Source organism: Cryptomeria japonica, chromosome 10 (assembly GCF_030272615.1).
Source record: "Cryptomeria japonica chromosome 10, Sugi_1.0, whole genome shotgun sequence".
In the NCBI taxonomy this organism is placed as follows: domain Eukaryota; kingdom Viridiplantae; phylum Streptophyta; class Pinopsida; order Cupressales; family Cupressaceae; genus Cryptomeria; species Cryptomeria japonica.
In genome coordinates this window covers 318,257,028-318,267,709 of record NC_081414.1, presented here as the reverse complement: position 1 = coordinate 318,267,709, position 10,682 = coordinate 318,257,028, and positions in this window count along the sequence as shown.

The window sequence follows — 10,682 nt, the reverse complement described above, 5'->3', positions numbered from 1 at the left end:
CATTTTTCATTTCATTTGCAAAGTCATTGCTCATATCATCATTGCCTCCAAATATGATATCATCCACAAACACTTCACTAACTAGTATCTTATCTCCTTCAGATTTGAGATATATATTGTTGTCTTCACTGGTTCTCTAAAAAAATATCTTCATCAGGTGTGAATGTAACCTTTGATACCATTCTCTTGGTGCTTGCTTCAAACCATATAGTGCCTTGTGCAATTTACATACCATATCTTTTTCATTAGTCAAAGCATAACAATCTGGCTGCTTAATGTATATTTCTTCTTCGAGTATTCCATTTAGAAATGCTAACTTTACATCCATCTAATATACTTTGAATCCCTTATATGTTGCAAAAGAAAGTAAAGTCCTAACACCTTCCAATCTAGCAACTGGTCCAAAAGTATCACCATAGTCTTCTCCTTCTTCATGTGCATAATATTTGCAAACTAATCTAGCTTTGTTTCGGACTACTACTCCATCTTCATTCAGTTTATTCCTGAATACCCATTTAGTACCTATCACATTTTTATTCACCGGCCTGGGTACTAGGGTCCACGTGTTGTTCTTCTCAATTTTATCAACCTCCCCATCCATAGCTTTCATCCATTGATCATCTCCAAATGCTTCCTTAGCAATTCTAGGCTCAATAGTGCAAATCATGCAAGAATTCTCTCTAATTCTTCTTTTGGTTAACATTCCAGCATCCTTATCCCCAATAATCTAGTCAAGATTATGATTGAGTCTGATTCTGGTTCCAAACTTAGAATACAAGGATCTTCATCCTTGTTCTCCACACTGGTTTCCCCTAAGACTTCAGCATACTCATCTACGTGAACATCAACACTCTCAATGATTCTTTGCGTCTGGTTGTTGTAACATTTGTAGGCCTTACTCTTGGTGGAGTAACCAAGAAATGAGCCTTCATCACTTTTAGCCTCAAACTTGCTAACATAGACACCTCTCTTAATAAAATATTTACTACCAAATATCTTAAAATAACTGACATTAGGTGATCTACCATACCAGTATTCATAAGAAGTTTTATCCTTATCTCTTTTTACCAATATCTGGTTCATAGTGTAGACAGATGTACTGACAGCTTCTCCCTAGAATTTTTTTGCTATACCTCCTTGTATCAACATCATTCTAGCAACTTCAACAACTGACCGGTTGTTCCTCTCTGCAATACCATTCTGCTGTGGTGTCCTCGGTGCAGAAAGTTGCCTTTTGATACCATTTTCTTCACAATATCTAGTGAATTCCTCTGAAGTAAATTCATCACCTTGATCAGTCCTCAGACACTTTATCTTCTTGCCACTTTCCTTTTCAGCTAAGGCCCTGAATGCCTTGAACTTACTAAAGGCTTCAGTTTTATCCTTCAAGAATGTGACCCACATCATTCTTGAGCAATCATCAGTGAAGATCATAAAATATATGTCACCTTGAATACTTTTAGTTCTTATGGGTCCACAGAGATCTGTATGAACCAAATCTAATAGATGTTCTGCTGAAAAATATTTGCTCTTAAAATTTGAGGATGTCATCTTTCCTAACTGACATTCCTTACACAGAGCATTAACTGGTTTGTCCAACTAAGGCAAACCTCTCACTGACTTGGACTTACTCACTTTGACAATGTTATCAAAATTTATATGACAAAATCTCCTATGCCAAAGCCAACTATCATCTATTTTAGCAATTAAATAGTTGTTGACTTTAGGATTCAGGTGAAATAGGTTACCTTTTGTCTGTTTGTCGGTTGCAATTAGTTCACCTTTTCTCCCATAGATTTTGCACATTCCATTCCTAAATTTCAATGGATAACCTATCTCATTGAGTTGAGCAATACTCAAAAGATTGTTCTTTAATCCTTCAACCCGGTAGACATCATCTACACTTCTCTTTCCATTAAGAGAAATTGTTCCCTTTCCTTTTACTATGCACGGTGATTCATTACCAAATATCACAACTCCTCCATCAAATTCCTTCAAAGTAAGAAATTTGCTCCGGTCACCGGTCATGTGGTGTGAACAACCACTATTAATGATTTAATCATCAGAATTATCCATGCAAGAAACTAATGCTTTCTGATCAGATGTCTCCTCTTTAATGGCTACAAAAATAATGTCTTCATTAGCATCTCCCTCAGATTCCTCATCAGTGATACCACCATCAACTGCAATGAGACAATCTCTTTTTCCTTTTCCCTTGTACTTCTTGTACTTCTCACGCTTGTGCTCATTGTCACCATTAGGACAGTTAGCTACAATGTGTCCAATCTTGCTGCATGCAAAACATTTCAAAGGTAATTTACCTTTGTACTTACCAGTACCTCTAGGCAACCGCTTGGCCAACAATGCTTCAAGCTCAACCAAACTGTCTTCATCATCAACTTCTCTGCTAGATCTAGATTCATAGTTGTGACTGACATCGCTACTTTTCCTCATAGATGGGTTAGAAACTAAAGCTCTAAATGCAGATTCAGATTTCTTAACACTACCATCATACCCATTTAATTCAAAAGCAGTAAGCTTACCAATGATGGAGTCAAGAGTTACCTTTGTTTTGTCAATAGATTTTAGTTCCTGAATGGCTGCAACTCAGATAGAGTAGACCGGTAGAAGGGTTCTCAACACCTTACTAACCACTATGTCATCTTCCACTTTACCACCAGCACTCTTGATCTCACTAAATATCTCTTTGATCCTCTGACCATATAGTTGTATATTCTCACCTTCAGCCATCCGCATGTCATCAAATTTTCCTCTTAGACTCTCTTCTTTGGCAATCTTCATATGCTCATCACCGCTATAGATCTCTTCAATTTTCTTCCATACCTCATAAGCAATCTCTAGACCATGGACATCTACATACTTTGCATCAAAAAAAGAACTGATAATGACCTCCAAGGCTTGATTGTTTTCTTGTTTCTCTTTCTTCTGATCATCAGTCATAATCCCACTAGGTGCAACATATTGAGTACCAACATGTTCCCAGTATTGACTTCCTAGACTCTTGATATAGATTTTCATTCTATCACTCCATATTCTTTAGTTCTCTCTATTAAACTTTGGACCTTCTTTATTCATCATGTTCTTCAAGATCTTTACCTCAAGTTGTTAGGCTTAGACCTTAGAGGACCTGAAAAGCTCTAATAGCAATTGATGGTATGATGAAATAATAAGGATCTAGTCAACTACTGAGAGGGGGGGTGAATCAGTAGATGGAAAATTAACATAAACTTTTCACCAAACAAAAACAACCTCTCAAGTCAAACTCAGAACTGATTGGTTTAAACACTGAACTTCAAAAGCAATATTACTGACAAGTTAAACCAGTTGACTGTTATAACAAACTAACAGTAAAGCATCTTTGAAACTCTCAAAACCTTTTAACTGAATCATTCAAATACTTTACTAACAGTAGTTAAAACATATTTCAGATAGCTGTCGGTTAACATAACATTTCAAAGTGGATTTAGCAGTTAAGAAATCCAACCATAATAAATATAACCACAAAAACATTCACCACTTGACACAATATTTTTGACATGGAAAGCCAAATGGGAAAAACCGCGTGGGGATGAATACCTACAAGTATTATGAACTCTTCTAAAGTTTTCCCTGTTAGGAGCCAAACCTGTTAAAGCTTTATAATAAGTCCTCTTAAGAACATATCCTATTAGGGACCATCTGGTTAAGGGATTGACTATAATGCCCAATTAGAAGCAATACCCTATTAGGAGTAACCTTGGTAGAGGATTTGAAATCCAAGCTGATGGACCACCTGGTTAGAGGATTTAGATAACACTAAGCTTGTTAGAGCTTACCCGGTTAAGGGATTTGACTGTTGTAATTGTTAGAAAACAACAAGGGTTTGTTGATCTATTTGAATAGCACTACACTTGCTTGTTTAGATCCTTTTCATGTTCATATCTACCTTTACACATACTACAGATACATCTCCTGGTTTGGCAACCACACTCTCTTACTCTCAACCACAAATTGCCAACACTTCAACAAAACAACTCGTCGACCTTATAAACAAAACAATAGGTCGGTAACACATCACAAACCTAAACATCTCATAGAGATTACAAACAAATCGGTTCAAGTATGACCATTGGATTACATAACAATTACTGCATAACATTCAAGATATCCTTGACCGCTCCTTGATCACTGCTTCATCGAACAATGTAACTCATCACGCGGTTTCCATTACATGCAATGAACTTGCTCATTCCCAAGACAAAAACTATTATCTCTACATGCCAAAAACCATTTGAAACTCTTCTCATACAACATGCATACATGTCATAATCATTACCGCTCATCATTTGATCATAAACCAATATAACCGATTCACCAAACTTCATCAATTAGGGTTTATCATATCAACAGGTAAGGTTTACTAGTTGATCTCACTTCTTCTCTAGTAATACCAGTTTCCTTCACAATCTCACTTATCGGCTACAAAACAACATTATTACAACATCATTACTGGTTATAATTGACATCAATGACAACATAACATTTCATTAATGCAATCTTCATGCAAATGCCAACATTGTGATGTTGCCCTACAGTCCTAGGATCATTGTAGCTTCCATATAATATTGATTGTCCAATAATATCTTTATGTTTCTTGAAATCATCTCCATATCATCATAATCCAATGGAGATGCACTTCTTACTTGTTATGATGATCATCATTGCCTTGATGGTGTATTCTTCATCTCGAATTCTATCTTTGTAATGATATGACTTGTATTCAAATGTATTGGCTAATGGTATGGACGAAGTTACTTCTTCTTGATGAATCATTTATTAATCTCTTTACTCCTTAGTGTGATGGGTATCTTCAAGACCTTATCTTTAAGATCTCCCTTCCTTTAGGAATTCCCTTAATATGATGGAGACACATGATATTTTTTCTTGGTGGTGATCATCTCTTGGATTCAACCCTTATTTACCTTACAAAAATGTCTTATTTGTAATACTTGATAGTTTCCTCAGTTATTATTCTCTTACTAATATTTAGTTATATTTACTTCTAACAAAATTTACTAACTCCTAAATGCTAATGGTGTCCAAGGATTGTCACTCCTTGTCCACAAATGTACCTTACTGGTTTAGTGGGAATAGTTCAAGAATGGGGACATTACATAGCTCTTGTATTTCACATTGCATTTCATTAAATGCATCAAAATCTTATAGTTGACCTGCATCCCATATATATAGGGCAATCAACCTGCAAAAATTTGCTTTTTTTTTTTTAAATATTGGGGAATGTCAGAATTCTAATGAACACCACAAGACAACCGACAAGGTTGGCGTACCTACGAAATTCTTGTCCTATGTCTCATTGTCTCACACACGTCAGAATTCCAACGTATCCTCGTCAAAAAAAGAGGAGTGTGTCCTACGTCTCATCATCGCACACATGTCAGAATTCCAACCTCTCCTCATCGAAAAAAGAGGAGTGTGTCCTACGTCTCATCGTCACACACACATTGGAATTCCAATGTCTCCTCGTCAAAAAAAGAGTGTGTCCTACGTCTCATCATCACACACACGTCGGAATTCCAACATCTCCTTGTCGAAAAAAGAGGAGTGTGTCCTATGTCTCATCGTCGCACACACATTGGAATTCTGACATCTCCTCATCGAAAAAACATGCCACTGCTCCATAGAAATTTCCGACATGGATAACTTGTATTTCCAACGAAAAATAGCGATGGGGATTTTCTCTCGATTTTGTCAGAATTCCAACATTTTGTTGTCTAAACTCTGACGAACGCTCATCGGAAAATGGCCCCAAATGTACTAGTGACAAGATGTAGGTCTTGCTTCTGAATTTCATCCCTCTTTTGTTTAGAGATATCTCTGTCATTATTATGATAACAATACTGAGAGAAAAAGAAATTCATTAGTATCAACATGATACAAAAATTCATTAGTATCAACATGATACACTTGCTCAATTCATTTTTGTTCATATAATTTGAGCAAGTTCTAACAATAGTACATTTGAGATAATTAGGTTTTCCAAAAACCTATTTTTGATAACTTGATATTTCCAAAGTAAATGGAATGAAAATTACCATTTACGTGTGTGAAAAATAAATGAATTTCAAACAAAAAAATTTGAAAAAATCCATTTATAAAAGTGTAGAAAGAAAAATGTAATTAGAATTCATTTAAAAATAATCTAATTACACTTAGAAAAATATAAAAACAAGTGTAATTCGAGCTCATAAACCTGAAATACACATATTAAAGAAAAAGAACCAAAGTGTTGATCAGGTCTATAGACCTGCCATACACTTAAAAATTGAATGAAAATAGTATAATGCATGGTGAGTTTACAAACTCGCACTGCACTTTAAAATATTTTGAAATGGTGTCGAGCGGGGTCATAGACCCGACATACACCATTTCATGGTGTATGGCGGGCCTATGGCCCCGCCACACCCACTCGGGCATTGCTGATAAAAATAGTGCATGATGAGGTATTGGTCGGGGTCTCCGACCTGTCATACACCACGTCGTGGTGTATGGCAGGTCGAAGGCCCCGACCAACACCACAATAAAACTACAAGAGACAAACAATGTGTTGGGTTGGTGACCCGCCACACATCACACTATGGTGTGTGATGGGTTGTCGGCCCTCCACAACTTTACAATGGTATAAATACAGTGTGCATATAATACTTGGTGTCATGGCGAGGTCGCAAACCCACCATGAACCAATCAATGGTGTGTAGCGGGCCTACGGCCCCACAACGACACCACTGTGAATTATATCAATGAATCAAAATAAACCCTAACTCAGATCACAGATCCGGCTGGGTCAAAAGCTATAAGAATGATTTAATAGCATATAAATTTATGAAAAAAGTAAAACAAAAAAGGGTTACAAAAACCCTAAATCGAAGGGAAAAAATTCATACCCGAAAATGGAAGTTGAGAATCCTTCTCCTTCCAGCCACAAATTCGATCTCAGAGGGATTAAAATGAAGATTAAGGAGATAATTTAGCCTTTAAAGGAGGAAAATAGACTCCTAATCCAACACTTCAAAAATTCCACAAATAACTCAAAGTGTATTAAATAAGTGCAATTTGGGTTTATGAACCCGATTTGCACCTATGAAGCACCTAAGAGGTGAAATTAGCCAAAAGAGTTGTGAATCAAGTCTACGGACCCGAATTACACCTACAAGGTGAAACTTGGTGTAAATCAAGTTTATGGACCCGAATTACACCTAAATGATGAAACTTGGTGTAAATCGAGTTTACGGACCCGAATTACACCTAAATTGTGAAATTTTCACAATTAACGAAAAAGGGGTAAAACAAGGAAAAAAACGCTTTTGACTACACAAAACATCTTGAAAAGAGAACCATAGAGTAGGAAAAAACCATAAATGAGAAATTTTGTGGGGTACCCTCATTTTTGCTAACACTAAAAATGAGAATAACAGACCTGTAAATGAACATCGTGGACAAGGAAGCTTCCCCTCCATTATGGCTCATATACACATGGTCGAGGTATACACTGTAGTTAGTATGCCATAGTGATCCATGAATTTGTATTTTTGGATAGGATCTCGTAGCTTAGTGAACTTCCCACATAGACACCATTAGTATTTTACCCAGAACTTCATTGGAACAACCCACAAATAGAAAACAAAGAAAAAGATATCATGAACCATCCCGACCAAAAGATATCATGAACCATCCTGACCACTCGACTCACTTGGGGATATCCTAGAGTAGGATAGGAACTTGATATATAAAAAATAGTAATCTAACCAAGTGCCTAGAAACCAACAAAATCTTTTTTCCAAAGAGATATGTCACCATGTCTTCTTGTAAGGAAAGATGTATCCTTGTTAAGACGGTCTTGTGTATATATTTTTCTTAGATGTTTGATTTGTTGGTTGGCTTTATAGGTGGTCATCTTTTAGGTAGCTCAAATAATATTTTACATCTAGCTCGATGTTTTATGTACAAGGAACAAATTTATTGCAATTTTTTTTATTGATTTCAATGTTTTTTTTATGTTTTTCTAATGTTTTTTGGGTTTTTTGAATGTTTTGAATGTTGGAATTATTTCAAGATATTTTCCGAATGAGTAACTCGGTGAATCGCTAGTTTTGAGAATCCACTCCCATCATTAGGTTAAAGTTGTCCCCAGTTAGGTGACAGTGTGAAAGCGTGATGCAGGATACATGAGGCAATAACCCTGATTGCATATCAATAACAAGCCATGGTAAATATGACGTATGAGTGGATGCAATGGATGTGATCGCAACAAGCCTAAAAGAAAATAGAGCCATAACCTTTACGAATGGCTCCTGTTTGCCAAGTTTTCACCACCGTACTTATCCAATGCACCACCGAAGTGGTTTTCACCATTTGGATGAATGATTTTCTTTACTATTTTCTTGCTTTTTTTAGGACCTTTTCTGAATGTTTTTGGTCTTTTTGAGATTTTGTGATCCTGATACTCTGCACAACTTATATATAGAAATTTTTGAGATGCATGTTGTTTATTGGATCTGCCAGTGGCTCCCCTTCTGAAGTTGCTAACTGATATGCCCCAAACCCGAAGATGATGGTGATGACATATGGACCCAACCAATTGGATTCAAATTTTCCCTGATGTTCTCTATTTGGTTAATTGTGAGGATTCTCTCTGGGAACAAGATCTCCCACCTCAAATGTGTGAGGCTTGGCCCTATGATTATAGATTTTTCTCATGCATTGTTGATATGCTTTAAGGTGATTGTAGGCAGCTTGTTGCTTCTCATCAAGCAGTTCCAAGTCCTGAAGACAAGAGACTCGATACTCTTCAGCATTAATCAGATTGTGCAAAGAAACTCATAGGGATGGTAATTCCAACTCAATAAGCAAGATAGCTTTTTCTCTATAGACAAGGAGTATGGGGTTGCACTTGTAGGGGTTTGAATGCTAGTTCAATATGCCCATAGTGCGGGATTCAGATGAATGTGCGAATCATGACCAACATCATTGACTATCTTCTTTAAGATCCTCAATATGTTCCTCTTTGAAGCCCTTGTTTGACCATTTCCTTGTGGGTAATATGGGGTGGAGAAATGGTGTTGGATATGAAATTTCTCACAAAGTTCTCAGACATCCTAATTTTTGAAGGGAAGCCCAATATTTGTGATGATGGACATGGGTACACCATATTGACAGATGATGTAATTAAGGATGAATGAGGTGATCTTCTTGCTGGTGACTTGGGTGAGTGGAATAACTTTGATCCACTTTGTGAAGTACTCAGTAGAGGTAATGATGAATTTGTGACCATTAGATGAAGATGAATGGATTTTACCCACAAGGTCAAGTCCCCACTGACAAAAAGGCCATGGTGTTGTGATGGGTTGTAGTTCTTGTGTAGGTGCATGTATCAAATCTCTGTGTACTTGACACTTCTTGCATTTTCTGACAAAGTAATAGGAGTCTTTTTCCATGGAGGGCCAATAGTATCTTGCCCTAATGATCTTTTTAGCCAATGAAGGGCCACTTAAGTGGGCACCAAAGATACCTTCAGGGTTAATTTGGGTTTAGGATTGTGCAAATGATTAGAAGGGGGTTTAGGGTAAATTATAAGGGATTAGAAGAATCTAGAAGAATGGTTAGTGAAAAAGTGGGCTTGGTAAGTGGGTGAGGATAAATATGCTTTAAAATAGTGGTGCAACTTGCATTTGTAGGAGAATGCAAGTGGATAGGGTTTTAAATAAATATTTAATTTATTTAAATAGGGATTTGATTGGGGATCTTTAAACAAATGTTTAATTTATTTAAATAAGAGGAAAGGGGGTATCAATTTATTTAATAGCTAGTTTATAGTTAGTAATTTAAATTTAAATAAATTTATGAAATTTATTTAATTAAATTAGTTTATTTAAATGTGAGAAGAGTATTTAATTAAATGTTGATGTCATGGAAATGGAGACAAGGCAACAACAAAGTTCAATGTTAATAAGTTAGTTTCAACCATAAAACCAAAACAAAGAACTAAAAACCATTCCAAACATATCAAAAGTGATTTCAAAAAGCATGAAAGAAGTTTAACAAAACAAAAGAAAGGAGAAGAGCCTCCCTTGTTTCTCCCCTCTCCAAGTCCCAAATGAGTGTAGCTCTCAGCTCTTAGCACTAACCATGGATGCCATATGGAGATTCAAGATGTTGGATGTGATAAACAAATCCTATGCAAGTGTAGATAGTGATTCTATGAAAAAGCTCTATGCTAATACCAGTATAGAAACAATACTCTAATACTTCCTTTTTTTGCTTGAGGATAAGGGTTTTATTTATAGAAGAAATGGGGAAATAAAGGGTTAAGATTGAGCAATCTTAACAAAGATTAGGATTGAAAGATATTCAATCCATGTGAGAATTTCAACCCAATCCCATGTTGACAAGTGTCACCATGAGGAGGCTTGAGAGGAGAGATAAGGAGCATTAAATGCTTGAAGGGACATGATGGTTACCCTAGGGGGTTGGGTTAGGGTTAGGTTAATGGATATTCCTTTTATTCAAGGGATAAATGAATGTGCAAGGGTTAAATGGTTACCTTAGTCAAAAAAATAAATGCTTTGAAGAGACCCATGAGTCAAAAAGATGGTTAAGTTAGAGGA